The sequence below is a fragment of the Photinus pyralis genome, unplaced genomic scaffold (assembly GCF_008802855.1).
Source record: "Photinus pyralis isolate 1611_PpyrPB1 unplaced genomic scaffold, Ppyr1.3 Ppyr1.4_LG9, whole genome shotgun sequence".
In the NCBI taxonomy this organism is placed as follows: Eukaryota; Metazoa; Arthropoda; class Insecta; order Coleoptera; family Lampyridae; genus Photinus; species Photinus pyralis.
Genome location: NW_022170878.1, coordinates 20263773 through 20278876, shown reverse-complemented (window position 1 = coordinate 20278876; position 15104 = coordinate 20263773).

Here is a 15104-nt window from a genome sequence, read left to right as displayed (position 1 = left end):
TTTTTTTCAGGGTCGATCCGAGACAATTTTTTCTTCGGGCCTCAAAAAAAGGCAGTGTGCGTAGGTGCGTAGAATCCAAATCAATTCGTACTCTTTCGATCAGACTTCTCAATCAAAAGTTATAGACTAGAAAACCAATTTCGAAAAAAAATTCAAAGGGCTCTAACTTTTGAACTATTAGCCTAATCTTGGAATTGTTTGAAATTATGGATTCTACACGCTACATTCTATAAGAAAATTTCCTTTCCGAGTCGATCTGAGACAATTTTTTTTGAGCCCCATAAAAAGGCAGTGTATAACCTTCCTTTTTTTACCAAAAATCGACTACACCAAAATTTCTCGGGAAAACACTTTTTATTATTAATTTTGGTGCTTAGAATCCAAAACAATTCGTACTTTTTCGATTAAACTTCTCAATAAAAAGTTATAGACTAGAAACCAATTTCGAAAAAAATTCAAAGGGCTGTAACTTTTGAACTAGTAGCCCAATCTTGGAACTGTTTGAAATTATGGATTCTACAGGCCACATTCTATAAGAAAAATTTTTTTCCGGGTCGATCTGAGACAATTTTTTTTTCGGGCTCAAAAAAAGGCTGTGTAAACCTTCCTTTTTTACCAAAAATCGACTACACCAAAATTTCTCGGGAAAACACTTTTTCTTATTAATTTTGGTGCGTAGAATCCAAATCAATTCGTACTCTTTCGATCAGACTTCTCAATCAAAAGTTTAGACTTGAAAACCAATTTCGAAAAAAAATTCAAAGGGCTGTAACTTTTGAACTAGTAGCCCAATCTTGGAACTGTTTGAAATTTTTATTTCGGGCCTCAAAAAAAGGCAGTGTGTATATCCTTCGTTTTTTACCAAAAATCAACTACACCAAAATTTATTCAAATATTTGAGAACAATTTAGAAATGTTTAGGGAAAGTTTCCATTGTCACAAAATCAAATATAAAATATCGAACGATCCTGGAGTGAAACTTTTTGACTTGGTAGTCTAGGGACCTTTCTTATAATATCCTGAAGACCATGTGTACCAATTTTCAAAGCGATTGCACGTTTCTAAACAAACTATCATGCACACGGACAAACGGATGGTCAAAAATGGATCTGTTCCAAAATCGCTAGAATTAATTTCAGAAAAGCGAACGTATCATGTGCACGACGTACGATCGCTTTGAAAACTGGTACACTTATTCTTAAGGATATAACTGGTATAAGATAGGTCCTGGTAGGTACCCCCTATATAATAATATAATAATTAATACGCTTTTACTCCCTTTAAATTTGTATATAACAATAGAAATATAAAAAAAAGCTAACCCCATATAAAGTATAAGTAGTATTAAGACTCTTTTCTAGTATACTATTTTAAATTTTTAATGTATTTGAGTGACAACTATTTGAATACTTTTTACTGTATTCGAATACACTTCAAAGTATTTGAATACTTATTTTTTAAAGTATTTGAATACTTTTCAATGTATCTGTATCTAGTATTCGCTTGTGCTGGACGTAAAAGTATTTAGTATTCAAATACCTTTGATTTGTGTAAAGTATTTACTATTTAGTATTCAAATACTTTTTGAAAGTATTCTGCCCAGCTCTGCCCCGGAGACATGTGACATGTGTTTGATGGGTGAGTCACAACCTGTATACAAAGTAAGTGTTTGAATTGTTGTCACAGCGTCAAAGCGCACGATGCTGTTCAACTGCCATATCGGTATTCAAACATTTCACGCAGGCATGACTGACAATGTGTGCTAATAGTTTCCCTAATCCTGTTATTTACTGCACAAGCGGAAATCAGTAACGTGCTCGGAACCCGCCGGGAGAGTATCCTGCGGGCGCACAATATAATAATACTTTAACAAATTTATGCAAATGTTATTTTACATGAAGTTTCAGTTATCATTACGTCTATTAACCGTGAGCAAATATTATTTGTAAACAAGAGATGCTCGGTGTATTTACAAGGTCTCTCTAATAATGTCAGCTAATTATGTCGTGAAATTTATACAGGAAGCGTCGATGGTGTATTTGCTGATCAAATATTTGCCTTTTTTTCGGTTTCAGGACCTCTTCTGTTTGGGCGTTCGTAATGTAAGCAAGGGCCTGTATAAATAATAATTTCACGTTGAACACTGTTTGTTCGGAAAGGAGATACGGATATTTGCTGTGCAGGGATTCGGTAAATTGTGGTTATTGCGGAGGTGGGCTCTACATTGATATTATCTATCGCTATTAAAGGATTTTTGCTAAACATAATAGACGATTTTAAGGGTTTTCTTCTCAAATTCCAATCAAGTGCCTGCTATGCTTCCTTCAAGTTTCTCATCCTCTTGAGTGCAAGAAGAGAACCTGTAGATTTTTGAAAACGAATCCTTACCAGCTTTTTCGTATAGGTGTTTGTATCAGAAGAGCATACATTTGAGGGGAATGGTTAACAACGCAACTCATTATTTGCACGTTATGAGATCCAAGATAAATAATATGCAGTGTTCAAGTCAGGGGTAAAAGCATTCAAGATTAACTTCCTGGGATACCCTTAAGAGAGACAGAGGTTATAATCAAAAAACAAACTATTAACGTACACTACCATACAAGCAATGATTAACGTCCGCGTCTTCGATTTAAAACAATTACCTATTTATTTTTTATTTATTTATTAACCTTAGCCTTTCGGCTTCGGGGACTCTTAGGTGTGTACATACATAGCATATAATATACTAAGTAAGTTTCGATATTAACAAATGAACTTTCTATTGCATTTTAATTCAACATCAGAAATAGCTAAATAATGTTTATTCTTATTCCTCTCTTTTCGCTTCCTCTCTTCTCTGCAACCGTCCTTCTAATCCAGTCGATTCCTCTTCCATCTTCATGTAATATTTCCTTTACTGTTTTGCTCGTCTTGGTTTTGCTGCATCTGTATATCACGTGTGCTATCGTTTATGTTTCTTCCTTACATAGTCTGCACCTAGATCTGCACTATTCTTCCTTCCATCTTTACCCGGTCCTGTTTTCATTTCCGCATCTAAATCTTGCAATGGTTTTTATATTTTTGTTGTTCTTCTGTACATATTTTGGCATTTGCTTTTTTTCTTTATTTGTCTTATGTAAGCACTTGGTAAGCACTTGGTCCTCCGTTCTTTATTAGTTATTCCTCTTTCTTCCTTTTGTAAAAACCATTATTTTTGATTTTTCTGTTTATTATGAATTTCTTTCTTCTTGCGTACCTTTCTAACTGTGTGATCATTTCTGATTGTTTTGTTGCAAGGAGCACCATGTCATCCGCGTATGTTAATGACCATATCTCTTGTCCTCCAATTTTTATTCATCCTGCTTGCCATTTTCTTAATGCTTCTTCCAGGTCTGCCACATAAATGTTGAAAAGGGTTGCATTTAGCGGACATCCTTGCCTGACTCCATTTTCCGTCCAAAAATAGTCTGTGTGTTTGTTATTGACTTTAACTTTACTCTTTGTTTCTATATAGACTTCTTTAATCCTTTCTATTGTGTTGCTGTCGATATTTTTCTTTTCAAAGCTCTTATATAATTCGTCCCTGTCTAGATTATCGAATGCTGCTTTTAAATCTATGAATAGGGCGTAGACTTTACCTCCTTTCCTTTCCAGTTCTTGTTGTACTGCGTGATTTATTTTGTCTATGTTGTCTATCGTCCCCCTTCCCTTCCTAAAGCCCATTTGTGTTTGATCTAGTATTTCTTTGTCCTCTACTTCTTCATTTAAGCGGTTGTTTAGTATTTTAGCGTAAAGTTTGTATGTTGAGTTTAGGAGTGTGATTCCCCTATGGTTTTTGATGTCACCTTTGTTTCCTTTTTTGTATATTGGGCATATTTCTCCTTCTTTCCAACTTTCCGGAAATCCTCCACCTCTTCATACCGTGTTAATAATTTTTCTGATTTGCTGTTTCACGTTTTCTAGCGCATGTATTATCATCTCATTTGTTATTTGGTCTTGTCCAGGAGATTTCTTTTTTTCCATGTTTGCTATTTCTGCTTCCATTTCTTCTTCCCCTATTTCTTCATCCTCCCTTTAACTTCTCTTTTTTGTTTTTCCCCTCTGAAGCTTATCTGTCCGTTTAAACTTTGTATAAAGTAGTTTTTCCCTTCTTCTTCTCCAATATCGTCCGATATTTCTTCTTTATTTTCCCTCCCTTTGTTTATAAATTTTCACACTTCATTTTCGTATTTCTCTTATTTCCTCTTTTTGTAGTTTTTCGTTTTTGCGTTTGCATGTATTCTTATATTCTTTCTTCTTTGTTCTGTACTCTTCACCTGTGTCTTTTTCTGTTTTCCAAACTATTAGGGCTTTTTTTGTAATTTGTTTTTTCTCTTTACATTCTGTGTCCCGCCGCTTTAGTTATTGGCTTTTTGATTTTTTCTAGTGCAGCATCACATTCAGTTTCATTGAATTCTATCTGAAATAGATGTTTTCTGTATTTTTCTATTTTTTATTCTGTCCAGATTTGTCTCGTTTTTGTAATATCTTTTGTTTGTTTTCTCTATTGTGTGTCACCACTGCCTTTCATCGTTGTGGATATTGGTTGGTGATCGGATTCTATTTTTTAAGTGTTCTTTCACTTTTTCATTTAGAATAATATAGTCTATTACCGACTGCCCTCTGCTTACTATGTGTGTATATTCTCCCTCTTCGTCTCCTTTCACGTTTCCGTTGAGAATGTACCACTCCTTTTCTTCTACGAATTTAATCAATTCTTTCCTTTCTTTATTTGTCACGTTATCTTTTGATTTTCTTTTGTTCTCTTCTTCTTCTTCTTCTGTGCGAGCGGTCCATGACCCTTCCTTGTTTATCCGCGCGTTTAGATCCCCTCCTATTTTATCTTCAGATTCTTCTATTATGTTGTTCAGCTTGTCCACTATCCTTTTCATATTCATGTGATTGTATTCCATCGTACATTTCTTAGTATCATTTTTCTTTCTTGTATTCCATTTTCGTGTTTCCGCATCGTTTTTTCAGTTTTTATCGTTTGTCTTACACCTGTTAATATTCCTCCTTTGGCTCTTCCTTTCTTGTTTTCCCTTCTGGGGTATTGATATTCCCATTCAAAATCTTTCGGTAGTTTTTTCTCCCAATTTTCCCAATATTTTTCTTCTACCCATACTTCTGTCATGCCGATTACATCATAAGTTTTCACGTACTCCCAAAATTCTTCATCCTTGTTGCTGATTCCCCCACGTTCCAGAATCCAATGTTGATGTTTCCTTTTTTTGTCATGTTTTCTTTTTCCTTTTTTTCTTCTTTTTTTTGTCGTTAAATTACCATCTCTTTCGTCCCACTCGAACCATGTATCATTTATCATGAGCTTCATATACCCCATTTTTGTTGTATTGCCTCTTTCTTTTTCTTCCTCCATCCTTTCTCGGATCTTCTTTTCCACTTCTCTTTCTGTAAACGTCAGGACGTTATCGATATAGACTTTTTTAGGTTTAGGGCTTCTCTGTTCCTCACGATTCCATTTCCATTTCAATTTCCTCCCAATTTGTACATTAACAATTACCTTATCTTTTCAATTTCCGTCCCACTTCCTCAACAAATTAATGCGACATTGGCCCATATGAATAAAAGGGAGCATATGCTTATAGTTGCAAAATTCAAAGGAAATACTCGTAAGCGCCCCTTCACACTGGGCTCAGCAGCTCTGCACTGCGTCCCGTCCCATGGCTACCCAGCGTAAAAGTAATGGTATATTAAGACGAATTTACAAGCACCCGCTATGAACGCAGAAACTTTTTTAAAAGAACAAGCAAGAGAGAAAATACAGAAAAGATACACTTGGGTGGCCTCTAGTGGCAAAACACAGAACTAAGATAATGACACTCTCGCGAAAACTCGAGGAATCTAAAAACGCATAGGAACTTGAAAGAGTTTCAGCTTGGCGACTAGTAGGCAGTCAAAATCCTACCAGGTGTTCAAGAGCATCTCGCGCGCACCCAGGTGACTAAAAATTGTTAGGTTTCCAAGGGCTTTCAAGAACTTTCAAGAATTTCTAAGAGGACTCGAAAGTCCTTTACAGGTTTCTAAAACGTAGGAGCTTTTAAAAGTGTTTAGGATCTATCCCAGTTTAACCAAAATATCCTTTGAGTGAGAGAGGAACATTACAACATATTAATGGTTTTATAACGAAGTTAAAAAAGATAGAGGTAGTTTGCCATGAATGCTGTTACGATGACGAAGAATAGGTTTTTGATATAATAATAGACTAGAATTAAGTTTAATATCTGGGGTAATAATAAACTTAGCCTTTGATCTCACAGCTTTGAAACAAAACAATAACCTATGTGGTAGCTTACATCGATGCGATAAGCAACAAAAACAATGTTCCGCGGTAACGTTGGAGGAAAAATCGCCGAATTGTTTCCCCAGGCGCAATAATAACGGAGACGAATTTGGCATAATACGCGCACGTTTATATGTGAATGTCTGTATACATCTCTCGTTCCTTTTATCCATTTGGAAACTCAATTTGCGTATCTGTAGTACTCGAGCTGATGGATTTCTGATGATCCCCTTTCTTAGCCGCATCCGGCTGGTTGATGCAAACATTGGGGGGATTTATTGGAGGATCACTATAAATTCTAATTTACACATCGGTGTACATCCACGGAAGTCGCTTCGATACTCTACGCGCGCGAAGAAGGCACGAGGTAATTTGTAGCTCGGTTTTGGTTTCCGCACAATTCGATTCCGTTCGGTTTGGATTGAATTCGAGGAAGTTTATTTAATTACGAACATAATGCGGCGTAATATAGCCCCGGGATGACGGTTTATAACTACAAAGTTATTTTGATTAACTGTAATTACGTTTCGTTCATACGTGATTGCCGTACATATTGAACGCACGTAACCCTAACACGTTTACGATGCGGCTTACTAATTTCGTGTTGGGCGAAATGGCGCAACGGCTAATTGGAAAAATCGTAACTATCGCTAATAAATCCCGCCGATATAAATTCGCTCATCACGGGTATGATTGAAGGCAACCTTTCACGTAATGTAAAATTAATACCAGCATTGGCTTCTGATCCGAACAGAACATGATTTGGCTTTCAGTGTATGACGGTACATCCTGCTTAGTAATTTTGATTGTCTATGGTAGTAATAACGAAACGTAGCAGTAGTCGCATTCTTTTCCGACATACAGTTCAGGATGACCGGTGAGTTATTTTTCGTATTGATTAACGCATAGTTTAAAAAGTCACATTTTTACATGATACCCCCACAATTATTTTCACGTTCCGTACCTGGATTTCTCTATATCGTGGGGTTACTGCCAAAACAAGATAACTCAATTTTTTTTATAATTTGAGTTAAGTACACTACTAATTTCAGAATAGTGCAAATTATATACTACCAAAAGGAGATAGCTCCAAAGCAAGTCTAAATTGTGTTTACACATGCGCCGAATTAAGATAACTCCATTATAGTAATAAAGAGTACAGCAAGAACCAGTCAAATGCAGTTCAGTAACCATCTAGTCTGCAAAAAGAACGTATGTGTCACTTATCCTACTTTGCCTGTTTAACTTTGTTCCATTTTGTTACAAAGTTGACTGCCTAAACAAATTATATAGGTACCACTTATCCTATTTTCGCTGTTGCAAATATATGTCCATAACCGATAACTGCCACTTATCTTATTTTAACTGTACCAGTATACACCTATTCAAACTACCTTCTGACCTCACTTGTCTTGTTTTGGTTGTAATAGTACTTACGAACATGTGCTCAACATAACCTGCATACGGCGGTGTTTCGGCTTAAATTTAGTGGTGTATAGTGAGTTTTTTTTTAAATTGCTAGCGTTCAATTCCAAAGAGTTTCATTATTACTTTAAGTCGTTGCCTTAGGCAAAGTGTGCCAAAGACACAATCCCAAAACCTGGTTTAGAAGACACTGATCCAGAGGATTTGGAGATAGATGACGCGGAAGAAAATTAAATTGATGTTTTTTACGTATACCTAATTTTCATTAATAGTTTTATTTTATTGTTTGTGTTTTGCATTAAAAATAGTTCCTTCTAAATTGGTGTACTCTTTTGGTTAACTCCTGAATGATTCTTAGGCAACCTGCAAAAATAAGATAAGTGCCCATTTTTTTTAAATAATTTTGTTTATCAAATTGTTTCTTCAGTTGATAAATACAAATAATAACATATCATTACAATTTATTTTTATTATAGCATATGCATGCTTGAATACTACTTTAATAATGATTCGCTGATTTATCCTGCGCATAATAAGTTACAAATCCACTTTACTCAAAACTTCAAACAAGTGACTTATCTTGTTTTGGCAGTAACCCCACGATATATAATAAAGCAGCTCAATCTCTCCAGGTACTCCCGAGGGCAATTTTTTTTAAATTCTTTTTTTCATTTTTTTCTAAAATTGATTCTTGGGCGTTCTGCAGTTTGTCTCCGCACTAGTACATTAATTATTCTCGTGAGGTCTTTTGGATCTGAGGAGAGTGTAGACAAAACATGGTAGCACCTTGGAAATATCTGAAGAGTGTTCCACTTGGGGAATTTTGACAAGGAAGACCTTGTGATGATTTCGGTAGTATAACTCTCAACAATTATACAAACTCCAGCGAAGCTTTCAAAATTTATTTGGTTGGGTTACCTCCGAGTCTTTTGATCGGCAGGGAATGGTAGAGAACCTTGATGGAATCTTGGAGGAATTTTAAGGTGCATTTTGACAATGACGAGAGGGTATTAAATTGGATGGAGAACCTCGCTATGATATGGTTGTAGGACAATTCGCACCCGGAAATTTCGCACCAAGGAAAATTCGCACCAAAGATATTTCGCACCCGGACGTTTCGCTCCCAGACCATTCACATCCGGATAATTCGCACCGGAATAATTCGCAGCAGAATGTCGCTCCCCTGAGAGGGTATTTTGTGTACGGTTGACTTTTAACATAGAAAGTCGGCTGTGAAGTATTAAATTAACTCAGAGCTTGAAATCTCCAATATTACTCACCAATATCACGTTTTATTATTACTTTGTCCATGTAATAGACGTATACCTACATTTAAAATTTGGATACTTTCAATATTAAGGTATAATTTGGAATAGTGACGTCCATTTTGTGTTCAAACCCTAAATGGGATAATTTATTAATATTGAATAAAAGTTCTCTAAACCGTTCCCATATAATTTAATAAAACGAAGTGATACACTACATGTTTCGACCAACGGTCATCTTCAGGTGATCTACAAGATGGTAGAGATAATTGAGGAGAGACTATACCTAGCTATAAAACTTACAATAGATGGAAAACAATTAAAAAGGGCAGTAGAACTGGAAAGGCCAACGACCATATCCGTGGTCGGTTCCAGAGTAAAATTGAAATTTGAAGAGGTTGATAAACTAAAGGGAGGGCCGAACCTAAAAACTAACATTAGACGACGGTATAAGCAACGATGAAACTTACGTATAAAAAAGTCAAAAGGTCAAAAGACGATATCCTAACCAATAAAATACCCAATTAAGGGCTTTGAAACTGGAAACCATCTGCACTTCCAAAATCACTGCTCGGTTTAACTAATCTTACCTTGTCATCGTTGACCCAGATCCTGGCATTGCATGTTAAACTAAGAGCCGATGGATCCTTCTTTGCTCTTCTCGCGCGACACAGCCATGATGAGCAGTTTTGGAGTTTGAGGTTCTTAGCAAAGAGGTACATGTATCCTTCATAGATTATGTATCTCTTTCCCCTTTTCGTTGTACCGAACTCCATTGTTACGCGCCCCGTATAGTTTGCACCGCCTAAATCTCATATCCATTATCAACTTTTTGTAATAAATCAAATTTCAACTTTTAGCCTCAGGGACAAGTCCATTTTTGATGATATTTTCCTTGATTTTGGCATTTTAATGTGGCACTTAAATATTTATGTTGGTTAAACAATAGCCATACAATTTGTAGGGGAATAATTTTTTTAATAGTATTGATGAGGCAAGGATTCATACATACAATCCCATGTACCTTTTTAAATGGAATGGACCATATCAAAGCAATAGAGACTTTAGGTCACTTTAATAGCATCCATATCACTCAAAATCTGGAATTTAGTACTTATTTTATTGTAATCTCCGTATTAAACATGACAACACTTGCTAAAGGTACCATGAATGAAAATTTATTTAAAAAAAAAAATCATTTAAAGCAAGCAGTAATTGTTCCAAGGGAAGCACCTTGTCGTGGTGGGGGGGCTCAGTAGCCACTGTTGCCAGCAGTGGTGAAGCTAAGCTGTCCCAGGTCGTTTGTTTGTCTATTTGTGGTGGTTTTAGTCCTTTGACTCTTGTTTCATGTATTCAAAACCCCAGTGGCGTCGGTCCCATATTGGGCGGCTACTGGGTCGGCGTCTGTTCTCCATGTTAGGGGCGGCTGGTATTTTGACTACCGACCTATGCAACGTCTCTGGCAACTCTTAGCGGCATAATTTTGTGTTTGTGTTTGTACTGATCACTCAGCGCAACCATGAATTCAGTAGTGGTTCGGCAGGGCTCCGCTGATGTTGGCCGTTTCTTTTTGACACCCTGTAAGCTGGCGGTTAGCTATAAAACGCAACCTGTGGAATGGACAGTACTATAAATCCAAACCATTTGGGCGGTGGGGAGTCTGGGTCGGACCCAGCGAGGAAATGGAAGGTGGCTCCATTCCTCGTACACGTGCCACCAGACCAGGCCTGAACGTGGAGGATTTTCCTCCACTAACAAACAATGATGGTGCCAGTGAGAAGGAGGACTCCGTGCCCCGGTTCCTGGTCCTTAGGAGGACGGAAGGGGACTTTACTACTGTGAATCCCTTCCTAATAAGTAAAACTATTTATGGGTTAGTGGGAAATGTTAAAGAAGTGAAAAAGGTAAAGGGCGAATTACTTGTGAAGACTGTGTCTAGTAAACAGTCGAAACTATTGTCAAAATGTCAGATGTTTGGAGGTTTTGAAATTGAGGTTGTACCCCATGGTGCTCTCAACACGTCAAAAGGTGTCGTTTATTGCACAGACTTACTAAATTGCTCACTTGAAGAGATTAAAGAAAATTTAAGTAATCAGGGTGTGGTAGATGTAAGAAGAATAAGGGCGAAACGAGAAGGACAGTTTGTAGATACGGCAAACCATGTATTAACGTTTAATTTCCCTAAATTGCCAAGAAACATTCAGGTCGCTTTTTATTCACCGATGGTGCGTCCCTATATTCCCAACCCCTTGAGATGTTTTCAGTGTCAAAGATTTGGACACTCGTATGTTAACTGTAAACATGAGAAAAGATGCGTATGTGGAAAATCACCTCATGTGGGTAGTATGTGTGAGGATCCTATCGAATGCCCAAATTGCAAAGGACTTCACAAAGCTATCTCAAAAATGTGTAAAATTTACAAGCAGGAAATGAAAATCCAAGAAGTGAAGACGATACATCGTTTACCGTATTCAGAGGCAAAAAAGAAGGTGGATACTTTGGTTACCCCTAGTACCACCTTTGCACAAGTTGCTGTAACACCGACCCAGGTAACGGTGCAATCTTTTGTACCTGAAATAAGAAGAATTATTAAAGAGGAAATGGAAGTATTTAAGAGAATACTTACCTCTCAAAGAATTTTTGCACAATCCCCTCAAACTGTTTCAAAAGTTCCTCTACCAGTATCGAATGTTAACCTCTTCTCAGACCCTACTACGTCTTCTGAGGTAGAGTGCTCATGGATTCAGAGACGAGAGGGTCAAAACGTAAGACTTCTCTTGCTAAATCCCGGTCAAGGGAGTCAAGTGTTACGTCTTTGGACGAAGTTCAAGTGAACGAGGCCAAGCAAGAGAGGAAGAGGAAGCCGGGGTGGCCGAAAGGCAAACCTAGAAAACCCCATAATTCGGGGCCAAGAGGGTCTTGTACCAATTAATTGTGATACCATCTGTGATATTTTAGCCTTACTTGTTAATTAATTTGTAATAGTCCCATATATATTGTCATTGTTACTTATTTATATGTTATTTATACAACTGTGATTGTCCATATTTTTCGTATTTACAATGGATAAAACAAATATCGTCCAATGGAACTGCCGAGGACTAGCTCACAATCAGAATGAACTCAAACTTATCATCCAAAAGTACAATCCAGTTTGTATAGCCCTTCAGGAAACACACCTAAAAGTAAGACATAAGTTTAACATGAAAGGTTTTACTTTATTAAGGAAAGATTTTTACTCACCTGAAAAGGCATGTGGTGGAGTAGCATTTGCAATACGTAAAGGCATACCGTATAAAAGACTGCAGATAAATACGCAGTATCAAGTTGTAGCAGTACAACTCGGGATAAGTGGTAGCTTTGCGTTGTGCAATATTTATCTACCTAATAGAAACTAGGCGTTTACGAAAATTCAACCGGTTTAACCAAGTTTGTAGATTTTGCTATGGTAACAATTATTGCGACAATTGTTTCCATGGTAATTTTTACCAACCTGATTAAACCGGTTCAATTTTCGTAAACGCCTTTATGATGTAAGGGAAATTGAAAGAATCATTAAGCAACTTCCAAAACCGTTTACCGTTGTTGGAGACTTTAATTCCCACAACGCTGTTTGGGGATCCATCTCAAATGATGTTCGTGGTGGAGAACTATTAGGTCTGATTGAAGATAAAGACCTCAGTATTTTAAATACCAATTTGCCAACTTTCTTTAATGTAAGGTCAGGGACGTTTGATGCTATTGACTTGTCGATATGTTCACCCGAATTACACACTAGTCTTCAATGGGAAGTGGAAACTGACTTGTACAACAGTGACCATTTTCCAATAATTATTACAATGCGAGGTAATCCCACGGTTACATCTGCGGTCAAATTCAAAATCCAACAAGCTAACTGGGAAAGATTTGATAGTAATCTTGTAGCTCCGAATGAGGAGCAACTTAATCTTGAAACCCTTACATCCTCTATTCTGGATGCAGCGGAAGCAAGCATTCCAAAGTCAAAAGGTCGAAAACGGACTAAATTGGTACCTTGGTGGTCTTCGGAGGTTGAAGAGAAAATATCAGTAAAGAAACGAACCTTAAACAGATTTCGGCGTCATCCCACCGTGGAGAACCTTATTGAATTTAAAAAACGAAGGGCGGAGTGTCGTCGAACAATTCTGGATGCACAAAGAAGATCGTGGCAACAATACATGTCCACCATTACACCGGATGTTACATCTAATGAAATATGGAGAAAGGTTGGAGCTATATCTAGCAAAACGGGATGTAATTATCCGGCGTTTATCCGTAAATCAGATGGGGTAGTGACGGACAACCTGCAGGAGATATCAAATATCCTTGCGCACCAATTCTTCCAAGTTAGCAGTTCCTTAAACTACTTAGAAACCGGCGACTGCAGTCATTTTTGGAATCCAACGATACATTGGTATCATACCAAACGGGTTTTCGACAAGGCAGATCAACAATAGATCATTTGGTTAAATTGAGCGACAACATCTTAAGGGCATTTGACAATAGAGAACACCTTGTGGCGGTGTTCTTCGACATCAAAGGGACGTATGACATGACATGGAGGTATGGAATCCTAAAAAACATGTCAAAGTATAATCTACGGGGTAACTTACCTAAATTTGTCCGTTCCTTTTTGCAAGATAGGCGATTTGTCGTCAGAGTCGGAAACACATACTCACAGGAATACATCTTAGAGAATGGAGTGCCACAGGGGTCTACTCTGAGCCGCTCTCTCTTTGCAATTGCAATAAATCAAATAGCCTCAAGAGTTGCGGAGGAAGTTGACAAATGTTTGTACGTAGACGACCTCATGATTTGCCTTGCCGGAAAAACTGTTGGCACTGTTGTGCAAAAATTGCAAGATTCCATCAATCACATTGCAACAAATGCAGACGCAGTGAGTTATGTCCTTTCTGAGGAGAAAACTAAAGCGATGCATTTTTGTAGGCTCCGTAAACCCCATTATGACCCTGTCCTGTTTTTGAAAGATCATATTATTAGTGTACCCAATGACATTAAATTTTTGGGGCTCACTTTTGACAGGGAGTTAAGATGGACTAAGCATTTGGAGAATCTTTTAACAGCAAGCAGGAAATCACTAAATGTGCTAAGGGTCCTCGCACATCTCAAATGGGGGGCTCATCCTAAATCTCTTCTTGCCATCTATAAGGCATTGATCCTGTCACGCATTGACTATGGGTGCTATAGCTATTCTACAGGCAGTTTCACGTTGCTGAGTAAGTTGGATAAAATTCAAAATCTAGCAGTTAGATACTCCCTCGGGGCATTTCCAACTAGCCATCAGCGCTCTCAACGTGGAAGCAAACATTCTACCGCTTGCTCTTCGTCGAAAGCAATTGATAATAAACTATTACCGGAAAGTATGTCTGAATGATGAACACCCCAATTATAATTTATTTACTGGTAGAACCAGACCTACACGGTTATATAGATCGCTAGGCGAAAGAGCAAGACAGTGCATAGAGGAGATGCAGTTACAAAATGATGATATATTAGATATCACGAAGGTAGCTGTAAAGAACTGTGTTTTCGAGCGCTGGCAGGAGATGTGGACGGAGACCGATACCTCATTAAAAAGAGTAAAACCAAATCTAGGAGCACTATTTTTACCCAACTTGAGTAGAGTTGATTTGACAAAGCTGTATCGGCTTCGGTTGGGACACACCGCTATCACGCATGGTTTTTTGTTGGCAGGTGGAGAACAACCGTCATGTGATAGATGTGGTGTCGAATTGACACCGGAACACATACTTTGGGTTTTTGTAAAATACACAAACCTGCGTGATGCATTGAAAGTTGATGAAATATGGGAAAACAATTTTAGTAGACATGATCACTGCAAGAGTTGTGTTAACTTTTATGCGAGTCGCTGGAATCTTCAACCAACTTTGATTGTTGAAGTGGAAGGACCTGCGATCACAATGAAAAGGGTGATAGGCTAATGGCCTTAGTAGCCGAAGCCTTAGGTGGGGTTTTAGTGAGTATACTCTAAGGGAGAGCCTCACACTACTCTGGAACTTCCTTCCAGAATGTGCATAAGGAGCATTTCCCCA